Source organism: Phycodurus eques, chromosome 13 (genome assembly GCF_024500275.1).
Source record: "Phycodurus eques isolate BA_2022a chromosome 13, UOR_Pequ_1.1, whole genome shotgun sequence".
Lineage (NCBI taxonomy): Eukaryota > Metazoa > Chordata > Actinopteri > Syngnathiformes > Syngnathidae > Phycodurus > Phycodurus eques.
In genome coordinates this window covers 20,893,792-20,912,699 of record NC_084537.1, presented here as the reverse complement: position 1 = coordinate 20,912,699, position 18,908 = coordinate 20,893,792, and the positions used below count along the sequence as shown (strand labels likewise).

Below are 18,908 nucleotides of genomic sequence, written 5' to 3'. Positions count from 1 at the left end.
TGTTGTGTCGTAACACCAAGCCCCTCTTGAAACCCTACTTTGAAACCCGAACCCCACTTCGACCCCATAAGTGATGAGGTGGCCGAGAGGTTATGGCGATGGACTGCTAATCCATTGTGCTCTGCACACGTGGGTTCAAATCCCATCCTCGTCTATATTTAGTCTTATGTTGTGTCGTAACACCAAGCCCTTCTTGAAACCCGACTTTGAAACCCGAACCCTACTTCGAAACTCGAACTCCACTTTACAAAACTACTTTGAAACCCAAACCTTACTTTTAAAACCCTAACCCTACTTTGGAACACTACTATAAAACCTAAACTCTACTTTGAAACTCGAACCCTGTTTTGAAACCAGATTTTTTGAAACCCTAACCCTTTGAAACCATACTTGGAAACCTTAACCCTCATTTGAAACACTACTTTGAAACCCAAACCCAACTCTAAACCAAAAACCCTCTTCTGAAAACCTAACCCAACTTTGAAACTCTACTTTAAAACCCGAAACCCTACTTTTAAAACCTACTTTGAAAGCCTTACCCTTTTCAGACAGTATGTGATGAGGTGGCCGAGAGGTTAAGGCGATGGACTGCTAATCCATTGTGCTCTGCACGCGTGGGTTCGAATCCCATCCTCGTCGATATTTAGTCTTATGTTGTGTCGTAACACCAAGCCGTCTTGAAACCCGAACCCCACTTTGAAACTCGAACTCCACTTTAAAAAACTACTTTGAAACCCAAACCTTACTTTTAAAACCCTAACCCTACTTTGGAACACTACAATAAAACCTAAACTCTGCTTTGAAACCCGAACCCTGTTTTGAAACCAGATTTTTTGAAACCCTAACCCTTTTAAACCATACTTGGAAACCTTAACCCTCATTTGAAACACTACTTTAAAACCCAAACCCAACTCTAAACCAAAAACCCTCTTCTGAAAACCTAACCCAACTTTGAAACTCTACTTTAAAACCCGAAACCCTACTTTTAAAACCTACTTTGAAAGCCTTACCCTTTTCAGACAGTATGTGATGAGGTGGCCGAGAGGTTAAGGCGATGGACTGCTAATCCATTGTGCTCTGCACGCGTGGGTTCGAATCCCATCCTCGTCGATATTTAGTCTTATGTTGTGTCGTAACACCAAGCCCGTCTTGAAACCCTACTTTGAAAGCCTTACCCTTTTCAGCCCTAATGTGATGAGGTGGCCGAGAGGTTAAGGCGATGGATTGCTAATCCGTTGTGCTCTGCACGCGTGGGTTCGAATCCCATCCTTGTCGATATTTAGTCTTATGTTGTGTCACAACCCCAAGCCCGTCTTGAAACCCTACTTTGAAACCCGAACCCCACTTCGACCCCATAAGTGATGAGGTGGCCGAGAGGTTAAGGCGATGGACTGCTAATCCATTGTGCTCTGCACGCGTGGGTTCGAATCCCATCCTCGTCGATATTTAGTCTTATGTTGTGTCGTAACACCAAGCCCGTCTTGAAACCCTACTTTGAAAGCCTTACCCTTCTCAGCCCATATGTGATGAGGTGGCCGAGAGGTTAAGGCGATGGATTGCTAATCCGTTGTGCTCTGCACGCGTGGGTTCGAATCCCATCCTTGTCGATATTTAGTCTTATGTTGTGTCACAACCCCAAGCCCGTCTTGAAACCGTACTTTGAAACCCGAATTCCACGTTGACCCCATAAGTGATGAGGTGGCCGAGAGGTTAAGGCGATGGATTGCTAATCCATTGTGCTCTGCACGCGTGGGTTCGAATCCCATCCTCGTCGATGTTTTGTCTTATGTTGTGTCGTAACACCTAGCCCGTCTTGAAACCCTACTTTGAAACCCGAACCCCACGTTGACCCCATAAGTGATGAGGTGGCCGAGAGGTTAAGGCGATGGACTGCTAATCCATTGTGCTTTGCACACGTGGGTTCGAATCCCATCCTCGTCGATATTTAGTCTTATGTTGTGTCATAACACCAAGCCCGTCTTGAAACCCGACTTTGAGACCAAACACGAACTCCACTTTGAAACCAAAACCTTACTTTTAAAACCCAAACCCAACTAGGGAACAAAAACTCAACTTTGAAAACCGAACCCTGTTTTGAAACCAGATTTTTTGAAACCCTAACCCTTTTAAACCATACTTGGAAACCGTAACCCTCGTTTGAAACACTAATTTGAAACCCAAACCCAACTCTCAACCACAAGCCCTCTTCTGAAAACCTAACCCAACTTTGAAACTCTACTTTTTAACCCGAAACCCTACTTTGAAACTCGAACTCCACTTAAAAAACTACTTTGAAACCCAAACCTTACTTTTAAAACCCTAACCCTACTTTGGAACACGAATCCCACTTCTACCTCATAAGTGATGAGGTGGCCGAGAGGTTAAGGCGATGGACTGCTAATCCGTTGTGCTCTGCACGCGTGGGTTCGAATCCCATCCTCGTCGATATTTAGTCTTATGTTGTGTCGTAACACCAAGCCGTCTTGAAACCCGACTTTGAAACCCGAACCCCACTTTGAAACTCGAACTCCACTTTAAAAAACGACTTTGAAACCCAAACCTTACTTTTAAAACCCTAACCCTACTTTGGAACACTACTATAAAACCTAAACTCTACTTTGAAACTCGAACCCTGTTTTGAAACCAGATTTTTTGAAACCCTAACCCTTTGAAACCATACTTGGAAACCTTCACCCTCATTTGAAACACTACTTTGAAACCCAAAACCAACTCTAAACCAAAAACCCTCTTCTGAAAACCGAACCCAACTTTGAAACTCGACTTTAAAACCCGAAACCCTACTTTTAAAACCTACTTTGAAAGCCTTACCCTTTTCAGCCCATATGTGATGAGGTGGCCGAGAGGTTAAGGCGATGGACTGCTAATCCATTGTGCTCTGCACGCGTGGGTTCGAATCCCATCCTCGTCGACATTTAGTCTTATGTTGTGTCGTAACACCAAGCCCCTCTTGAAACCCTACTTTGAAACCCGAACCCCACTTCGACCCCATAAGTGATGAGGTGGCCGAGAGGTTATGGCGATGGACTGCTAATCCATTGTGCTCTGCACACGTGGGTTCAAATCCCATCCTCGTCTATATTTAGTCTTATGTTGTGTCGTAACACCAAGCCCTTCTTGAAACCCGACTTTGAAACCCGAACTCCACTTTACAAAACTACTTTGAAACCCAAACCTTACTTTTAAAACCCTAACCCTACTTTGGAACACGAATCCCACTTCTACCTCATAAGTGATGAGGTGGCCGAGAGGTTAAGGCGATGGACTGCTAATCCATTGTGCTCTGCACGCGTGGGTTCGAATCCCATCCTCGTCGATATTTAGTCTTATGTTGTGTCGTAACACCAAGCCCGTCTTGAAACCCTACTTTGAAAGCCTTACCCTTCTCAGCCCATATGTGATGAGGTGGCCGAGAGGTTAAGGCGATGGACTGCTAATCCATTGTGCTCTGCACGCGTGGGTTCGAATCCCATCCTCGTCGATATTTAGTCTTATGTTGTGTCGTAACACCAAGCCCCTCTTGAAACCCTACTTTGAAACCCGAACCCCACTTCGACCCCATAAGTGATGAGGTGGCCGAGAGGTTATGGCGATGGACTGCTAATCCATTGTGCTCTGCACACGTGGGTTCAAATCCCATCCTCGTCGATATTTAGTCTTATGTTGTGTCGTAACACCAAGCCCCTCTTGAAACCCTACTTTGAAACCCGAATCCCACTTCCACCTCATAAGTGATGAGGTGGCCGAGAGGTTAAGGCGATGGACTGCTAATCCATTGTGCTCTGCACGCGTGGGTTCGAATCCCATCCTCGTCGATATTTAGTCTTATGTTGTGTCGTAACACCAAGCCGTCTTGAAACCCGACTTTGAAACCCGAACCCCACTTTGAAACTCGAACTCCACTTTAAAAAACTACTTTGAAACCCAAACCTTACTTTTAAAACCCTAACCCTACTTTGGAACACTACAATAAAACCTAAACTCTGCTTTGAAACCCGAACCCTGTTTTGAAACCAGATTTTTTGAAACCCTAACCCTTTGAAACCATACTTGGAAACCTTAACCCTCATTTGAAACACTACTTTGAAACCCAAACCCAACTCTAAACCAAAAACCCTCTTCTGAAAACCTAACCCAACTTTGAAACTCTACTTTAAAACCCGAAACCCTACTTTTAAAACCTACTTTGAAAGCCTTACCCTTTTCAGACAGTATGTGATGAGGTGGCCGAGAGGTTAAGGCGATGGACTGCTAATCCATTGTGCTCTGCACGCGTGGGTTCGAATCCCATCCTCGTCGATATTTAGTCTTATGTTGTGTCGTAACACCAAGCCGTCTTGAAACCCGACTTTGAAACCCGAACCCCACTTTGAAACTCGAACTCCACTTTAAAAAACTACTTTGAAACCCAAACCTTACTTTTAAAACCCTAACCCTACTTTGGAACACTACAATAAAACCTAAACTCTGCTTTGAAACCCGAACCCTGTTTTGAAACCAGATTTTTTGAAACCCTAACCCTTTTAAACCATACTTGGAAACCTTAACCCTCATTTGAAACACTACTTTGAAACCCAAACCCAACTCTAAACCAAAAACCCTCTTCTGAAAACCTAACCCAACTTTGAAACTCTACTTTAAAACCCGAAACCCTACTTTTAAAACCTACTTTGAAAGCCTTACCCTTTTCAGACAGTATGTGATGAGGTGGCCGAGAGGTTAAGGCGATGGACTGCTAATCCATTGTGCTCTGCACGCGTGGGTTCGAATCCCATCCTCGTCGTTATTTAGTCTTATGTTGTGTCGTAACACCAAGCCCGTCTTGAAACCCTACTTTGAAAGCCTTACCCTTTTCAGCCCTAATGTGATGAGGTGGCCGAGAGGTTAAGGCGATGGATTGCTAATCCGTTGTGCTCTGCACGTGTGGGTTCGAATCCCATCCTTGTCGATATTTAGTCTTATGTTGTGTCACAACCCCAAGCCCGTCTTGAAACCCTACTTTGAAACCCGAACCCCACTTCGACCCCATAAGTGATGAGGTGGCCGAGAGGTTAAGGCGATGGACTGCTAATCCATTGTGCTCTGCACGCGTGGGTTCGAATCCCATCCTCGTCGATATTTAGTCTTATGTTGTGTCGTAACACCAAGCCCGTCTTGAAACCCTACTTTGAAAGCCTTACCCTTCTCAGCCCATATGTGATGAGGTGGCCGAGAGGTTAAAGCGATGGATTGCTAATCCGTTGTGCTCTGCACGCGTGGGTTCGAATCCCATCCTTGTCGATATTTAGTCTTATGTTGTGTCACAACCCCAAGCCCGTCTTGAAACCGTACTTTGAAACCCGAATCCCACGTTGACCCCATAAGTGATGAGGTGGCCGAGAGGTTAAGGCGATGGACTGCTAATCCATTGTGCTTTGCACACGTGGGTTCGAATCCCATCCTCGTCGATATTTAGTCTTATGTTGTGTCATAACACCAAGCCCGTCTTGAAACCCGACTTTGAGACCAAAACCTTACTTTTAAAACCCAAACCCAACTAGGGAACAAAAACTCAACTTTGAAAACCGAACCCTGTTTTGAAACCAGATTTTTTGAAACCCTAACCCTTTTAAACCATACTTGGAAACCGTAACCCTCGTTTGAAACACTAATTTGAAACCCAAACCCAACTCTCAACCACAAGCCCTCTTCTGAAAACCTAACCCAACTTTGAAACTCTACTTTTTAACCCGAAACCCTACTTTGAAACTCGAACTCCACTTAAAAAACTACTTTGAAACCCAAACCTTACTTTTAAAACCCTAACCCTACTTTGGAACACGAATCCCACTTCTACCTCATAAGTGATGAGGTGGCCGAGAGGTTAAGGCGATGGACTGCTAATCCGTTGTGCTCTGCATGCGTGGGTTCGAATCCCATCCTCGTCGATGTTTAGTCTTATGTTGTGTCGTAACACCAAGCCCGTCTTGAAACCCTACTTTGAAACCCGAACCCCACTTTGAAACTCGAACTCCACTTTAAAAAACGACTTTGAAACCCAAACCTTACTTTTAAAACCCTAACCCTACTTTGGAACACTACTATAAAACCTAAACTCTACTTTGAAACTCGAACCCTGTTTTGAAACCAGATTTTTTGAAACCCTAACCCTTTGAAACCATACTTGGAAACCTTCACCCTCATTTGAAACACTACTTTGAAACCCAAAACCAACTCTAAACCAAAAACCCTCTTCTGAAAACCGAACCCAACTTTGAAACTCTACTTTAAAACCCGAAACCCTACTTTTAAAACCTACTTTGAAAGCCTTACCCTTTTCAGCCCATATGTGATGAGGTGGCCGAGAGGTTAAGGCGATGGACTGCTAATCCATTGTGCTCTGCACGCGTGGGTTCGAATCCCATCCTCGTCGATATTTAGTCTTATGTTGTGTCGTAACACCAAGCCCCTCTTGAAACCCTACTTTGAAACCCGAATCCCACTTCCACCTCATAAGTGATGAGGTGGCCGAGAGGTTAAGGCGATGGACTGCTAATCCATTGTGCTCTGCACGCGTGGGTTCGAATCCCAACCTCGTCGATATTTAGTCTTATGTTGTGTCGTAACACCAAGCCCGTCTTGAAACCCTACTTTGAAAGCCTTACCCTTCTCAGCCCATATGTGATGAGGTGGCCGAGAGGTTAAGGCGATGGACTGCTAATCCATTGTGCTCTGCACGCGTGGGTTCGAATCCCATCCTCGTCGATATTTAGTCTTATGTTGTGTCGTAACACCAAGCCCCTCTTGAAACCCTACTTTGAAACCCGAACCCCACTTCGACCCCCATAAGTGATGAGGTGGCCGAGAGGTTATGGCGATGGACTGCTAATCCATTGTGCTCTGCACACGTGGGTTCAAATCCCATCCTCGTCTATATTTAGTCTTATGTTGTGTCGTAACACCAAGCCCTTCTTGAAACCCGACTTTGAAACCCGAACTCCACTTTACAAAACTACTTTGAAACCCAAACCTTACTTTTAAAACCCTAACCCTACTTTGGAACACTACTATAAAACCTAAACTCTACTTTGAAACTCGAACCCTGTTTTGAAACCAGATTTTTTGAAACCCTAACCCTTTGAAACCATACTTGGAAACCTTAACCCTCATTTGAAACACTACTTTGAAACCCAAACCCAACTCTAAACCAAAAACCCTCTTCTGAAAACCTAACCCAACTTTGAAACTCTACTTTAAAACCCGAAACCCTACTTTTAAAACCTACTTTGAAAGCCTTACCCTTTTCAGACAGTATGTGATGAGGTGGCCGAGAGGTTAAGGCGATGGACTGCTAATCCATTGTGCTCTGCACGCGTGGGTTCGAATCCCATCCTCGTCGATATTTAGTCTTATGTTGTGTCGTAACACCAAGCCCCTCTTGAAACCCTACTTTGAAACCCGAATCCCACTTCCACCTCATAAGTGATGAGGTGGCCGAGAGGTTAAGGCGATGGACTGCTAATCCATTGTGCTCTGCACGCGTGGGTTCGAATCCCATCCTCGTCGATATTTAGTATTATGTTGTGTCGTAACACCAAGCCGTCTTGAAACCCGACTTTGAAACCCGAACCCCACTTTGAAACTCGAACTCCACTTTAAAAAACTACTTTGAAACCCAAACCTTACTTTTAAAACCCTAACCCTACTTTGGAACACTACAATAAAACCTAAACTCTGCTTTGAAACCCGAACCCTGTTTTGAAACCAGATTTTTTGAAACCCTAACCCTTTTAAACCATACTTGGAAACCTTAACCCTCATTTGAAACACTACTTTGAAACCCAAACCCAACTCTAAACCAAAAACCCTCTTCTGAAAACCTAACCCAACTTTGAAACTCAACTTTAAAACCCGAAACCCTACTTTTAAAACCTACTTTGAAAGCCTTACCCTTTTCAGACAGTATGTGATGAGGTGGCCGAGAGGTTAAGGCGATGGACTGCTAATCCATTGTGCTCTGCACGCGTGGGTTCGAATCCCATCCTCGTCGATATTTAGTCTTATGTTGTGTCGTAACACCAAGCCGTCTTGAAACCCGACTTTGAAACCCGAACCCCACTTTGAAACTCGAACTCCACTTTAAAAAACTACTTTGAAACCCAAACCTTACTTTTAAAACCCTAACCCTACTTTGGAACACTACAATAAAACCTAAACTCTGCTTTGAAACCCGAACCCTGTTTTGAAACCAGATTTTTTGAAACCCTAACCCTTTTAAACCATACTTGGAAACCTTAACCCTCATTTGAAACACTACTTTGAAACCCAAACCCAACTCTAAACCAAAAACCCTCTTCTGAAAACCTAACCCAACTTTGAAACTCTACTTTAAAACCCGAAACCCTACTTTTAAAACCTACTTTGAAAGCCTTACCCTTTTCAGACAGTATGTGATGAGGTGGCCGAGAGGTTAAGGCGATGGACTGCTAATCCATTGTGCTCTGCACGCGTGGGTTCGAATCCCATCCTCGTCGATATTTAGTCTTATGTTGTGTCGTAACACCAAGCCCGTCTTGAAACCCTACTTTGAAAGCCTTACCCTTCTCAGCCCATATGTGATGAGGTGGCCGAGAGGTTAAGGCGATGGATTGCTAATCCGTTGTGCTCTGCACGCGTGGGTTCGAATCCCATCCTTGTCGATATTTAGTCTTATGTTGTGTCACAACCCCAAGCCCGTCTTGAAACCGTACTTTGAAACCCGAATCCCACGTTGACCCCATAAGTGATGAGGTGGCCGAGCGGTTAAGGCGATGGACTGCTAATCCATTGTGCTCTGCACGCGTGGGTTCGAATCCCATCCTCGTCGATACTTAGTCTTATGTTGTGTCGTAACACCAAGCCCGTCTTGAAACCGGACTTTGAAACCCGAACCCCACTTTGAAACTCGAACTCCACTTTAAAAAACTACTTTGAAACCCAAACCTTACTTTTAAAACCCTAACCCTACTTTGGAACACTACAATAAAACCTAAACTCTGCTTTGAAACCCGAACCCTGTTTTGAAACCAGATTTTTTGAAACCCTAACCCTTTTAAACCATACTTGGAAACCTTAACCCTCATTTGAAACACTACTTTGAAACCCAAACCCAACTCTAAACCAAAAACCCTCTTCTGAAAACCTAACCCTACTTTGAAACTCGAACTCCACTTAAAAAACTACTTTGAAACCCAAACCTTACTTTTAAAACCCTAACCCTACTTTGGAACACGAATCCCACTTCTACCTCATAAGTGATGAGGTGGCCGAGAGGTTAAGGCGATGGACTGCTAATCCATTGTGCTCTGCACGCGTGGGTTCGAATCCCATCCTCGTCGATATTTAGTCTTATGTTGTGTCGTAACACCAAGCCCGTCTTGAAACCCTACTTTGAAAGCCTTACCCTTCTCAGCCCATATGTGATGAGGTGGCCGAGAGGTTAAGGCGATGGATTGCTAATCCATTGTGCTCTGCACGCGTGGGTTCGAATCCCATCCTCGTCGATGTTTTGTCTTATGTTGTGTCGTAACACCTAGCCCGTCTTGAAACCCTACTTTGAAACCCGAACCCCACGTTGACCCCATAAGTGATGAGGTGGCCGAGAGGTTAAGGCGATGGACTGCTAATCCATTGTGCTTTGCACACGTGGGTTCGAATCCCATCCTCGTCGATATTTAGTCTTATGTTGTGTCATAACACCAAGCCCGTCTTGAAACCCGACTTTGAGACCAAACACGAACTCCACTTTGAAACCAAAACCTTACTTTTAAAACCCAAACCCAACTAGGGAACAAAAACTCAACTTTGAAAACCGAACCCTGTTTTGAAACCAGATTTTTTGAAACCCTAACCCTTTTAAACCATACTTGGAAACCGTAACCCTCGTTTGAAACACTAATTTGAAACCCAAACCCAACTCTCAACCACAAGCCCTCTTCTGAAAACCTAACCCAACTTTGAAACTCTACTTTTTAACCCGAAACCCTACTTTGAAACTCGAACTCCACTTAAAAAACTACTTTGAAACCCAAACCTTACTTTTAAAACCCTAACCCTACTTTGGAACACGAATCCCACTTCTACCTCATAAGTGATGAGGTGGCCGAGAGGTTAAGGCGATGGACTGCTAATCCGTTGTGCTCTGCACGCGTGGGTTCGAATCCCATCCTCGTCGATATTTAGTCTTATGTTGTGTCGTAACACCAAGCCGACTTTGAAACCCGAACCCCACTTTGAAACTCGAACTCCACTTTAAAAAACGACTTTGAAACCCAAACCTTACTTTTAAAACCCTAACCCTACTTTGGAACACTACAATAAAACCTAAACTCTGCTTTGAAACCCGACCCCTGTTTTGAAACCAGATTTTTTGAAACCCTAACCCTTTTAAACCATACTTGGAAACCTTAACCCTCATTTGAAACACTACTTTGAAACCCAAACCCAACTCTAAACCAAAAACCCTCTTCTGAAAACCTAACCCAACTTTGAAACTCTACTTTTTAACCCGAAACCCTACTTTGAAACTCGAACTCCACTTAAAAAACTACTTTGAAACCCAAACCTTACTTTTAAAACCCTAACCCTACTTTGGAACACGAATCCCATTTCTACCTCATAAGTGATGAGGTGGCCGAGAGGTTAAGGCAAAGGACTGCTAATCCATTGTGGTCTGCACGCGTGGGTTCGAATCCCATCCTCGTCGATGTTTTGTCTTATGTTGTGTCGTAACACCAAGCCCCTCTTGAAACCCTACTTTGAAACCCGAACCCCACTTCGACCCCATAAGTGATGAGGTGGCCGAGAGGTTAAGGCGATGGACTGCTAATCCATTGTGCTCTGCACGCGTGGGTTCGAATCCCATCCTCGTCGATATTTAGTCTTATGTTGTGTCGTAACACCAAGCCCGTCTTGAAACCCTACTTTGAAAGCCTTACCCTTCTCAGCCCATATGTGATGAGGTGGCCGAGAGGTTAAGGCGATGGATTGCTAATCCATTGTGCTCTGCACGCGTGGGTTCGAATCCCATCCTCGTCGATATTTAGTCTTATGTTGTGTCGTAACACCAAGCCCGTCTTGAAACCCTACTTTGAAACCCGAACCCCACGTTGACCCCATAAGTGATGAGGTGGCCGAGAGGTTAAGGCGATGGACTGCTAATCCATTGTGCTTTGCACACGTGGGTTCGAATCCCATCCTCGTCGATATTTAGTCTTATGTTGTGTTGTAACACCAAGCCCGTCTTGAAACCCTACTTTGAAACCCGAACCCCACGTTGACCCCATAAGTGATGAGGTGGCCGAGAGGTTAAGGCGATGGACTGCTAATCCATTGTGCTCTGCACGCGTGGGTTCGAATCCCATCCTCGTCGATGTTTTGTCTTATGTTGTGTCGTAACACCAAGCCCCTCTTGAAACCCTACTTTGAAACCCGAACCCCACGTTGACCCCATAAGTGATGAGGTGGCCGAGAGGTTAAGGCGATGGACTGCTAATCCATTGTGCTTTGCACACGTGGGTTCGAATCCCATCCTCGTCGATATTTAGTCTTATGTTGTGTCATAACACCAAGCCCGTCTTGAAACCCGACTTTGAGACCAAACACGGACTCCACTTTGAAACCAAAACCTTACTTTTAAAACCCAAACCCAACTATGGAACAAAAACTCAACTTTGAAAACCGAACCCTGTTTTGAAACCAGATTTTTTGAAACCCTAACCCTTTTAAACCATACTTGGAAACCGTAACCCTCGTTTGAAACACTAATTTGAAACCCAAACCCAACTCTCAACCACAAGCCCTCTTCTGAAAACCTAACCCAACTTTGAAACTCTACTTTTTAACCCGAAACCCTACTTTGAAACTCGAACTCCACTTAAAAAACTACTTTGAAACCCAAACCTTACTTTTAAAACCCTAACCCTACTTTGGAACACGAATCCCACTTCTACCTCATAAGTGATGAGGTGGCCGAGAGGTTAAGGCGATGGACTGCTAATCCATTGTGCTCTGCACGTGTGGGTTCGAATCCCATCCTCGTCGATGTTTAGTCTTATGTTGTGTCGTAACACCAAGCCCGTCTTGAAACCCTACTTTGAAACCCGAACCCCACGTTGACCCCATAAGTGATGAGGTGGCCGAGAGGTTAAGGCGATGGACTGCTAATCCATTGTGCTCTGCACGCGTGGGTTCGAATCCCATCCTCGTCGATGTTTAGTCTTATGTTGTGTCGTAACACCAAGCCCGTCTTGAAACCCTACTTTGAAACCCGAACCCCACGTTGACCCCATAAGTGATGAGGTGGCCGAGAGGTTAAGGCGATGGACTGCTAATCCATTGTGCTCTGCACGCGTGGGTTCGAATCCCATCCTCGTCGATGTTTAGTCTTATGTTGTGTTGTAACACCAAGCCCATCTTGAAACCCTACTTCGAAACCCGAACCCCACTTTGAGCCCATAGGTGATGAGGTGGCCGAGAGGTTAAGGCGATGGACTGCTAATCCATTGTGCTCTGCACGCGTGGGTTCGAATCCCATCCTCGTCGATATTTAGTCTTATGTTGTGTCGTAACACCAAGCCGTCTTGAAACCCGACTTTGAAACCCGAACCCCACTTTGAAACTCGAACTCCACTTTAAAAAACGACTTTGAAACCCAAACCTTACTTTTAAAACCCTAACCCTACTTTGGAACACTACTATAAAACCTAAACTCTACTTTGAAACTCGAACCCTGTTTTGAAACCAGATTTTTTGAAACCCTAACCCTTTGAAACCATACTTGGAAACCTTCACCCTCATTTGAAACACTACTTTGAAACCCAAACCCAACTCTAAACCAAAAACCCTCTTCTGAAAACCTAACCCAACTTTGAAACTCTACTTTTTAACCCGAAACCCTACTTTGAAACTCGAACTCCACTTAAAAAACTACTTTGAAACCCAAACCTTACTTTTAAAACCCTAACCCTACTTTGGAACACGAATCCCACTTCTACCTCATAAGTGATGAGGTGGCCGAGAGGTTAAGGCGATGGACTGCTAATCCGTTGTGCTCTGCACGCGTGGGTTCGAATCCCATCCTCGTCGATATTTAGTCTTATGTTGTGTCGTAACACCAAGCCCGTCTTGAAACCGGACTTTGAAACCCGAACCCCACTTTGAAACTCGAACTCCGCTTTAAAAAACTACTTTGAAACCCAAACCTTACTTTTAAAACCCTAACCCTACTTTGGAACACTACAATAAAACCTAAACTCTGCTTTGAAACCCGAACCCTGTTTTGAAACCAGATTTTTTGAAACCCTAACCCTTTTAAACCATACTTGGAAACCTTAACCCTCATTTGAAACACTACTTTGAAACCCAAACCCAACTCTAAACCAAAAACCCTCTTCTGAAAACCTAACCCAACTTTGAAACTCTACTTTTTAACCCGAAACCCTACTTTGAAACTCGAACTCCACTTAAAAAACTACTTTGAAACCCAAACCTTACTTTTAAAACCCTAACCCTACTTTGGAACACGAATCCCACTTCTACCTCATAAGTGATGAGGTGGCCGAGAGGTTAAGGCGATGGACTGCTAATCCATTGTGCTCTGCACGTGTGGGTTCGAATCCCATCCTCGTCGATGTTTAGTCTTATGTTGTGTTGTAACACCAAGCCCATCTTGAAACCCTACTTCGAAACCCGAACCCCACTTTGAGCCCATAGGTGATGAGGTGACCGAGAGGTTAAGGCGATGGACTGCTAATCCATTGTGCTCTGCACACGTGGGTTCGAATCCCATCCTTGTCGATATTTAGTCTTATGTTGTGTCGTAACACCAAGCCCTTCTTGAAACCCGACTTTGAAACCCGAACCCTACTTCGAAACTCGAACTCCACTTTACAAAACTACTTTGAAACCCAAACCTTACTTTTAAAACCCTAACCCTACTTTGGAACACTACTATAAAACCTAAACTCTACTTTGAAACTCGAACCCTGTTTTGAAACCAGATTTTTTGAAACCCTAACCCTTTGAAACCATACTTGGAAACCTTAACCCTCATTTGAAACACTACTTTGAAACCCAAACCCAACTCTAAACCAAAAACCCTCTTCTGAAAACCTAACCCAACTGTGAAACTCTACTTTAAAACCCGAAACCCTACTTTTAAAACCTACTTTGAAAGCCTTACCCTTTTCAGACAGTATGTGATGAGGTGGCCGAGAGGTTAAGGCGATGGACTGCTAATCCATTGTGCTCTGCACGCGTGGGTTCGAATCCCATCCTCGTCGATATTTAGTCTTATGTTGTGTCGTAACACCAAGCCATCTTGAAACCCGACTTTGAAACCCGAACCCCACTTTGAAACTCGAACTCCACTTTAAAAAACTACTTTGAAACCCAAACCTTACTTTTAAAACCCTAACCCTACTTTGGAACACTACAATAAAACCTAAACTCTGCTTTGAAACCCGAACCCTGTTTTGAAACCAGATTTTTTGAAACCCTAACCCTTTTAAACCATACTTGGAAACCTTAACCCTCATTTGAAACACTACTTTGAAACCCAAACCCAACTCTAAACCAAAAACCCTCTTCTGAAAACCTAACCCAACTTTGAAACTCTACTTTAAAACCCGAAACCCTACTTTTAAAACCTACTTTGAAAGCCTTACCCTTTTCAGACAGTATGTGATGAGGTGGCCGAGAGGTTAAGGCGATGGACTGCTAATCCATTGTGCTCTGCACGCGTGGGTTCGAATCCCATCCTCGTCGATATTTAGTCTTATGTTGTGTCGTAACACCAAGCCCCTCTTGAAACCCTACTTTGAAACCCGAACCCCACTTTGACCCCATAAGTGATGAGGTGGCCGAGAGGTTAAGGCGATGGACTGCTAATCCATTGTGCTCTGCACACGTGGGTTCGAATCCCATCCTCGTCGATATTTAGTCTTAAGTTGTGTCGTAACACCAAGCCCGTCTTGAAACCCTACTTTGAAACCCGAACCCCACGTTGACCCCATAAGTGATGAGGTGGCCGAGAGGTTAAGGCGATGGACTGCTAATCCATTGTGCTCTGCACGCGTGGGTTCGAATCCCATCCTCGTCGATGTTTAGTCTTATGTTGTGTCGTAACACCAAGCCCGTCTTGAAACCCTACTTTGAAACTCGAACTCCACTTTAAAAAACTACTTTGAAACCCAAACCTTACTTTTAAAACCCTAACCCTACTTTGGAACACTACAATAAAACCTAAACTCTGCTTTGAAACCCGAACCCTGTTTTGAAACCAGATTTTTTGAAACCCTAACCCTTTTAAACCATACTTGGAAACCTTAACCCTCATTTGAAACACTACTTTGAAACCCAAACCCAACTCTAAACCAAAAACCCTCTTCTGAAAACCTAACCCAACTTTGAAACTCTACTTTAAAACCCGAAACCCTACTTTTAAAACCTACTTTGAAAGCCTTACCCTTTTCAGACAGTATGTGATGAGGTGGCCGAGAGGTTAAGGCGATGGACTGCTAATCCATTGTGCTCTGCACGCGTGGGTTCGAATCCCATCCTCGTCGATATTTAGTCTTATGTTGTGTCGTAACACCAAGCCCCTCTTGAAACCCTACTTTGAAACCCGAACCCCACTTCGACCCCATAAGTGATGAGGTGGCCGAGAGGTTAAGGTGATGGACTGCTAATCCATTGTGCTCTGCACGCGTGGGTTCGAATCCCATCCTCGTCGATATTTAGTCTTATGTTGTGTCGTAACACCAAGCCGTCTTGAAACCCGACTTTGAAACCCGAACCCCACTTTGAAACTCGAACTCCACTTTAAAAAACGACTTTGAAACCCAAACCTTACTTTTAAAACCCTAACCCTACTTTGGAACACTACTATAAAACCTAAACTCTACTTTGAAACTCGAACCCTGTTTTGAAACCAGATTTTTTGAAACCCTAACCCTTTGAAACCATACTTGGAAACCTTCACCCTCATTTGAAACACTACTTTGAAACCCAAAACCAACTCTAAACCAAAAACCCTCTTCTGAAAACCTAACCCAACTTTGAAACTCTACTTTAAAACCCGAAACCCTACTTTTAAAACCTACTTTGAAAGCCTTACCCTTTTCAGACAGTATGTGATGAGGTGGCCGAGAGGTTAAGGCGATGGACTGCTAATCCATTGTGCTCTGCACGCGTGGGTTCGAATCCCATCCTCGTCGATATTTAGTCTTATGTTGTGTCGTAACACCAAGCCCCTCTTGAAACCCTACTTTGAAACCCGAACCCCACTTTGACCCCATAAGTGATGAGGTGGCCGAGAGGTTAAGGCGATGGACTGCTAATCCATTGTGCTCTGCACGCGTGGGTTCGAATCCCATCCTCGTCGATATTTAGTCTTATGTTGTGTCGTAACACCAAGCCCGTCTTGAAACCCTACTTTGAAACCCGAACCCCACGTTGACCCCATAAGTGATGAGGTGGCCGAGAGGTTAAGGCGATGGACTGCTAATCCATTGTGCTCTGCACGCGTGGGTTCGAATCCCATCCTCGTCGATGTTTAGTCTTATGTTGTGTCGTAACACCAAGCCCGTCTTGAAACCCGAACCCCACTTTGAAACTCGAACTCCACTTTAAAAAACTACTTTGAAACCCAAACCTTACTTTTAAAACCCTTACCCTACTTTGGAACACTATAAAACCTAAACCCTACTTTGAAACCCGCACCCCACTTCGACCCCATAAGTGATGAGGTGGCCGAGAGGTTAAGGCGATGGACTGCTAATCCATTGTGCTCTGCACGCGTGGGTTCGAATCCCATCCTCGTCGATATTTAGTCTTATGTTGTGTCGTAACACCAAGCCCCTCTTGAAACCCTACTTTGAAACCCGAATCCCACTTCCACCTCATAAGTGATGAGGTGGCCGAGAGGTTAAGGCGATGGACTGCTAATCCATTGTGCTCTGCACGCGTGGGTTCGAATCCCATCCTCGTCGATATTTAGTCTTATGTTGTGTCGTAACACCAAGCCCGTCTTGAAACCCTACTTTGAAACCCGAACCCCACTTCGACCCCATAAGTGATGAGGTGGCCGAGAGGTAAAGGAGATGGACTGCTCATCCATTGCGAGCGATCCGAACGGGGCCAAGCGAGTACAAGAAATGCTTTGTTCGTGGCGCCTTTTGTTTGTTGTTCCAGCGAATGAAAGCAGAAGCGCCGTCGACAAAAGTTTTTATTTTTCTCTTCTCTGTCCAGTGTTGTGACTCGATGGATGTGTCACACGGGCGCTGCGACGTAAACGAGGCCCGGGTCAAAACAAACAGCGAGGACGCAAGTCATCCCGCGGCTTAGTCGCTCCCATTGACGGCCTAATTCCCCCACTGGGCGGCTCATAAAGGCCTCCATTGACACGCATCATTGTGCAAATGTGTGCGGCGGGTGATGCGCGGCGTCTATCTTCGCCTGGAACATACCAACATTTGGCTGAGGTGGCATTTTGTATTCCCCCCGTTACTGCGCTGCTGTGACTCAGGACTTTTCCCGTGTAAACACGAAGGTCGGGAATGTTGGGTCCGGCGGCGTGTTAACCCGTTTTCTGGTCACACTTCTTTTCATTTTTAATTTATTTACCGAGAAGTAATAAAAGCCGCTGTCCGACCTCATGACGTCCACGGGATCATCTTCACGATCGAAGCGGCCGCCTCATCCCTTTTGTTTCAGCCACGTGGGAGACAACTGCAGCCACTGTAATTGAAAACCAGTGACGCAAAGAGGAACATTCAAACCCTCTCATGCTTATTTATTTGTAAACCTGCGAGGGGCAAGTTCCACATCAAAGAAGAGTATGGTTGTCTTGAGTCAGTCAACCTTGGTGGATTATACTATGAACTGGATGCTTGAGAATCTCCACAGACAAAGAGAAAAAAAACTAACATTTTCAGCAAACACGTTCTTTTTCATGATTTTTTTAATTGATTGAAGCAAAGCAAATTTATTTATATGGTGCATTTCATACACGACGTAACTCAATGTGCTTCACATGATTCTAAGCATCTAAAAATAAAGAGAAAAATAGAAGACAGCTTAAAAGTAATTAAAAAGAAGGGACAAAATAAACAAAATCTACAGTGCAAGAAAGAGCATTTAAAAGCAGAAATGGATTTAATATCGTGTCCTGTGGTCAGGTACTATTTTGAACGAGAGCAGCTCAAATGCTAACATAACTTATGCAAACTTATAGCGCTAAGGGAGATTGATACAAATTCTACATCTGGTCCAGTAGTCGGTAGTAGTTCCTTGAGAAAATGCTAACAAAAGTTGATATGCTGGCACTAAAACAGATTGATACAGTTTTTAAATTATTCCCTGTAATTAGCTACTCGTTCTGAGAATTGATAAAACGCTACCATGAAGCGGGAGAGCAACTTGAGTACAAATAATAGTACAGAGGCCGCAAATAAGGTTTTGGTTCCATGCCAATGAGAGGATACGTGAACTGAATCAACAGATCTTTTCCATAATTGTCATATTCGTCCTATTACCGAAAAGGTCAAGAGGCGGCACTGCAGGCCGCCATTCAGCCAATGGGCGAGGAGCATCAGTTGGCGCACGGCCCATCAGAACAAACGACAACATTCTTTCATAACGCGTTCATCCCGACAGATGACATGTACCGAATATTACACAATTACGTGAGATTCATAACTGCATTATCTAAATAATTCAATATCACAATACCCTTCATAACCAATTACATACAAGTTAAATTTTATGTTTGGAAATAACCTACTGAGCTGCCGTGTCATGTCCTAAAGATGGAATGAAGAGAATATATATTACATCATAAAATGTATATTTTAATATGCTAGCCAGATTTG

At 44.3% G+C, this 18,908-nt stretch overlaps 44 non-coding genes across 44 annotated transcripts; all 44 read left to right on the top strand.

Moving 5' to 3' along the window:
* The first annotated feature begins 557 nt into the window (after positions 1-557).
* Positions 558-639, top strand: trnas-gcu (transfer RNA serine (anticodon GCU)). The gene has a single exon. It is a non-coding gene; the product is annotated as a tRNA-Ser (tRNA).
* Positions 640-1,028: 389 nt separating this feature from the next.
* Positions 1,029-1,110, top strand: trnas-gcu (transfer RNA serine (anticodon GCU)). The gene has a single exon. It is a non-coding gene; the product is annotated as a tRNA-Ser (tRNA).
* Positions 1,111-1,360: 250 nt separating this feature from the next.
* Positions 1,361-1,442, top strand: trnas-gcu (transfer RNA serine (anticodon GCU)). The gene has a single exon. It is a non-coding gene; the product is annotated as a tRNA-Ser (tRNA).
* A 250-nt stretch (positions 1,443-1,692) lies between these two features.
* trnas-gcu (transfer RNA serine (anticodon GCU)) lies at positions 1,693-1,774 on the top strand. Its single transcript has one exon. It is a non-coding gene; the product is annotated as a tRNA-Ser (tRNA).
* An 85-nt stretch (positions 1,775-1,859) lies between these two features.
* Positions 1,860-1,941, top strand: trnas-gcu (transfer RNA serine (anticodon GCU)). The gene has a single exon. It is a non-coding gene; the product is annotated as a tRNA-Ser (tRNA).
* A 906-nt stretch (positions 1,942-2,847) lies between these two features.
* On the top strand, positions 2,848-2,929 carry trnas-gcu (transfer RNA serine (anticodon GCU)). Its single transcript has one exon. It is a non-coding gene; the product is annotated as a tRNA-Ser (tRNA).
* Positions 2,930-3,252: 323 nt separating this feature from the next.
* On the top strand, positions 3,253-3,334 carry trnas-gcu (transfer RNA serine (anticodon GCU)). The gene has a single exon. It is a non-coding gene; the product is annotated as a tRNA-Ser (tRNA).
* An 83-nt stretch (positions 3,335-3,417) lies between these two features.
* On the top strand, positions 3,418-3,499 carry trnas-gcu (transfer RNA serine (anticodon GCU)). The gene has a single exon. It is a non-coding gene; the product is annotated as a tRNA-Ser (tRNA).
* A 252-nt stretch (positions 3,500-3,751) lies between these two features.
* trnas-gcu (transfer RNA serine (anticodon GCU)) lies at positions 3,752-3,833 on the top strand. Its single transcript has one exon. It is a non-coding gene; the product is annotated as a tRNA-Ser (tRNA).
* A 402-nt stretch (positions 3,834-4,235) lies between these two features.
* On the top strand, positions 4,236-4,317 carry trnas-gcu (transfer RNA serine (anticodon GCU)). The gene has a single exon. It is a non-coding gene; the product is annotated as a tRNA-Ser (tRNA).
* A 402-nt stretch (positions 4,318-4,719) lies between these two features.
* trnas-gcu (transfer RNA serine (anticodon GCU)) lies at positions 4,720-4,801 on the top strand. The gene has a single exon. It is a non-coding gene; the product is annotated as a tRNA-Ser (tRNA).
* A 250-nt stretch (positions 4,802-5,051) lies between these two features.
* Positions 5,052-5,133, top strand: trnas-gcu (transfer RNA serine (anticodon GCU)). Its single transcript has one exon. It is a non-coding gene; the product is annotated as a tRNA-Ser (tRNA).
* A 250-nt stretch (positions 5,134-5,383) lies between these two features.
* On the top strand, positions 5,384-5,465 carry trnas-gcu (transfer RNA serine (anticodon GCU)). The gene has a single exon. It is a non-coding gene; the product is annotated as a tRNA-Ser (tRNA).
* An 883-nt stretch (positions 5,466-6,348) lies between these two features.
* Positions 6,349-6,430, top strand: trnas-gcu (transfer RNA serine (anticodon GCU)). The gene has a single exon. It is a non-coding gene; the product is annotated as a tRNA-Ser (tRNA).
* Positions 6,431-6,680: 250 nt separating this feature from the next.
* Positions 6,681-6,762, top strand: trnas-gcu (transfer RNA serine (anticodon GCU)). Its single transcript has one exon. It is a non-coding gene; the product is annotated as a tRNA-Ser (tRNA).
* Positions 6,763-7,314: 552 nt separating this feature from the next.
* Positions 7,315-7,396, top strand: trnas-gcu (transfer RNA serine (anticodon GCU)). The gene has a single exon. It is a non-coding gene; the product is annotated as a tRNA-Ser (tRNA).
* Positions 7,397-7,481: 85 nt separating this feature from the next.
* trnas-gcu (transfer RNA serine (anticodon GCU)) lies at positions 7,482-7,563 on the top strand. The gene has a single exon. It is a non-coding gene; the product is annotated as a tRNA-Ser (tRNA).
* Positions 7,564-7,965: 402 nt separating this feature from the next.
* Positions 7,966-8,047, top strand: trnas-gcu (transfer RNA serine (anticodon GCU)). Its single transcript has one exon. It is a non-coding gene; the product is annotated as a tRNA-Ser (tRNA).
* Positions 8,048-8,449: 402 nt separating this feature from the next.
* trnas-gcu (transfer RNA serine (anticodon GCU)) lies at positions 8,450-8,531 on the top strand. The gene has a single exon. It is a non-coding gene; the product is annotated as a tRNA-Ser (tRNA).
* Positions 8,532-8,781: 250 nt separating this feature from the next.
* On the top strand, positions 8,782-8,863 carry trnas-gcu (transfer RNA serine (anticodon GCU)). The gene has a single exon. It is a non-coding gene; the product is annotated as a tRNA-Ser (tRNA).
* A 429-nt stretch (positions 8,864-9,292) lies between these two features.
* Positions 9,293-9,374, top strand: trnas-gcu (transfer RNA serine (anticodon GCU)). The gene has a single exon. It is a non-coding gene; the product is annotated as a tRNA-Ser (tRNA).
* Positions 9,375-9,457: 83 nt separating this feature from the next.
* On the top strand, positions 9,458-9,539 carry trnas-gcu (transfer RNA serine (anticodon GCU)). Its single transcript has one exon. It is a non-coding gene; the product is annotated as a tRNA-Ser (tRNA).
* An 85-nt stretch (positions 9,540-9,624) lies between these two features.
* trnas-gcu (transfer RNA serine (anticodon GCU)) lies at positions 9,625-9,706 on the top strand. The gene has a single exon. It is a non-coding gene; the product is annotated as a tRNA-Ser (tRNA).
* Positions 9,707-10,826: 1,120 nt separating this feature from the next.
* On the top strand, positions 10,827-10,908 carry trnas-gcu (transfer RNA serine (anticodon GCU)). Its single transcript has one exon. It is a non-coding gene; the product is annotated as a tRNA-Ser (tRNA).
* Positions 10,909-10,991: 83 nt separating this feature from the next.
* Positions 10,992-11,073, top strand: trnas-gcu (transfer RNA serine (anticodon GCU)). Its single transcript has one exon. It is a non-coding gene; the product is annotated as a tRNA-Ser (tRNA).
* Positions 11,074-11,158: 85 nt separating this feature from the next.
* On the top strand, positions 11,159-11,240 carry trnas-gcu (transfer RNA serine (anticodon GCU)). The gene has a single exon. It is a non-coding gene; the product is annotated as a tRNA-Ser (tRNA).
* Positions 11,241-11,325: 85 nt separating this feature from the next.
* On the top strand, positions 11,326-11,407 carry trnas-gcu (transfer RNA serine (anticodon GCU)). The gene has a single exon. It is a non-coding gene; the product is annotated as a tRNA-Ser (tRNA).
* Positions 11,408-11,492: 85 nt separating this feature from the next.
* On the top strand, positions 11,493-11,574 carry trnas-gcu (transfer RNA serine (anticodon GCU)). Its single transcript has one exon. It is a non-coding gene; the product is annotated as a tRNA-Ser (tRNA).
* A 422-nt stretch (positions 11,575-11,996) lies between these two features.
* trnas-gcu (transfer RNA serine (anticodon GCU)) lies at positions 11,997-12,078 on the top strand. Its single transcript has one exon. It is a non-coding gene; the product is annotated as a tRNA-Ser (tRNA).
* Positions 12,079-12,163: 85 nt separating this feature from the next.
* On the top strand, positions 12,164-12,245 carry trnas-gcu (transfer RNA serine (anticodon GCU)). The gene has a single exon. It is a non-coding gene; the product is annotated as a tRNA-Ser (tRNA).
* An 85-nt stretch (positions 12,246-12,330) lies between these two features.
* On the top strand, positions 12,331-12,412 carry trnas-gcu (transfer RNA serine (anticodon GCU)). The gene has a single exon. It is a non-coding gene; the product is annotated as a tRNA-Ser (tRNA).
* An 85-nt stretch (positions 12,413-12,497) lies between these two features.
* Positions 12,498-12,579, top strand: trnas-gcu (transfer RNA serine (anticodon GCU)). Its single transcript has one exon. It is a non-coding gene; the product is annotated as a tRNA-Ser (tRNA).
* Positions 12,580-13,584: 1,005 nt separating this feature from the next.
* Positions 13,585-13,666, top strand: trnas-gcu (transfer RNA serine (anticodon GCU)). The gene has a single exon. It is a non-coding gene; the product is annotated as a tRNA-Ser (tRNA).
* A 570-nt stretch (positions 13,667-14,236) lies between these two features.
* trnas-gcu (transfer RNA serine (anticodon GCU)) lies at positions 14,237-14,318 on the top strand. The gene has a single exon. It is a non-coding gene; the product is annotated as a tRNA-Ser (tRNA).
* A 402-nt stretch (positions 14,319-14,720) lies between these two features.
* trnas-gcu (transfer RNA serine (anticodon GCU)) lies at positions 14,721-14,802 on the top strand. Its single transcript has one exon. It is a non-coding gene; the product is annotated as a tRNA-Ser (tRNA).
* An 85-nt stretch (positions 14,803-14,887) lies between these two features.
* On the top strand, positions 14,888-14,969 carry trnas-gcu (transfer RNA serine (anticodon GCU)). The gene has a single exon. It is a non-coding gene; the product is annotated as a tRNA-Ser (tRNA).
* An 85-nt stretch (positions 14,970-15,054) lies between these two features.
* Positions 15,055-15,136, top strand: trnas-gcu (transfer RNA serine (anticodon GCU)). Its single transcript has one exon. It is a non-coding gene; the product is annotated as a tRNA-Ser (tRNA).
* Positions 15,137-15,520: 384 nt separating this feature from the next.
* trnas-gcu (transfer RNA serine (anticodon GCU)) lies at positions 15,521-15,602 on the top strand. Its single transcript has one exon. It is a non-coding gene; the product is annotated as a tRNA-Ser (tRNA).
* An 85-nt stretch (positions 15,603-15,687) lies between these two features.
* trnas-gcu (transfer RNA serine (anticodon GCU)) lies at positions 15,688-15,769 on the top strand. The gene has a single exon. It is a non-coding gene; the product is annotated as a tRNA-Ser (tRNA).
* A 402-nt stretch (positions 15,770-16,171) lies between these two features.
* On the top strand, positions 16,172-16,253 carry trnas-gcu (transfer RNA serine (anticodon GCU)). The gene has a single exon. It is a non-coding gene; the product is annotated as a tRNA-Ser (tRNA).
* Positions 16,254-16,338: 85 nt separating this feature from the next.
* trnas-gcu (transfer RNA serine (anticodon GCU)) lies at positions 16,339-16,420 on the top strand. The gene has a single exon. It is a non-coding gene; the product is annotated as a tRNA-Ser (tRNA).
* An 85-nt stretch (positions 16,421-16,505) lies between these two features.
* Positions 16,506-16,587, top strand: trnas-gcu (transfer RNA serine (anticodon GCU)). The gene has a single exon. It is a non-coding gene; the product is annotated as a tRNA-Ser (tRNA).
* A 191-nt stretch (positions 16,588-16,778) lies between these two features.
* Positions 16,779-16,860, top strand: trnas-gcu (transfer RNA serine (anticodon GCU)). The gene has a single exon. It is a non-coding gene; the product is annotated as a tRNA-Ser (tRNA).
* An 85-nt stretch (positions 16,861-16,945) lies between these two features.
* Positions 16,946-17,027, top strand: trnas-gcu (transfer RNA serine (anticodon GCU)). Its single transcript has one exon. It is a non-coding gene; the product is annotated as a tRNA-Ser (tRNA).
* Positions 17,028-18,908: the final 1,881 nt, after the last annotated feature.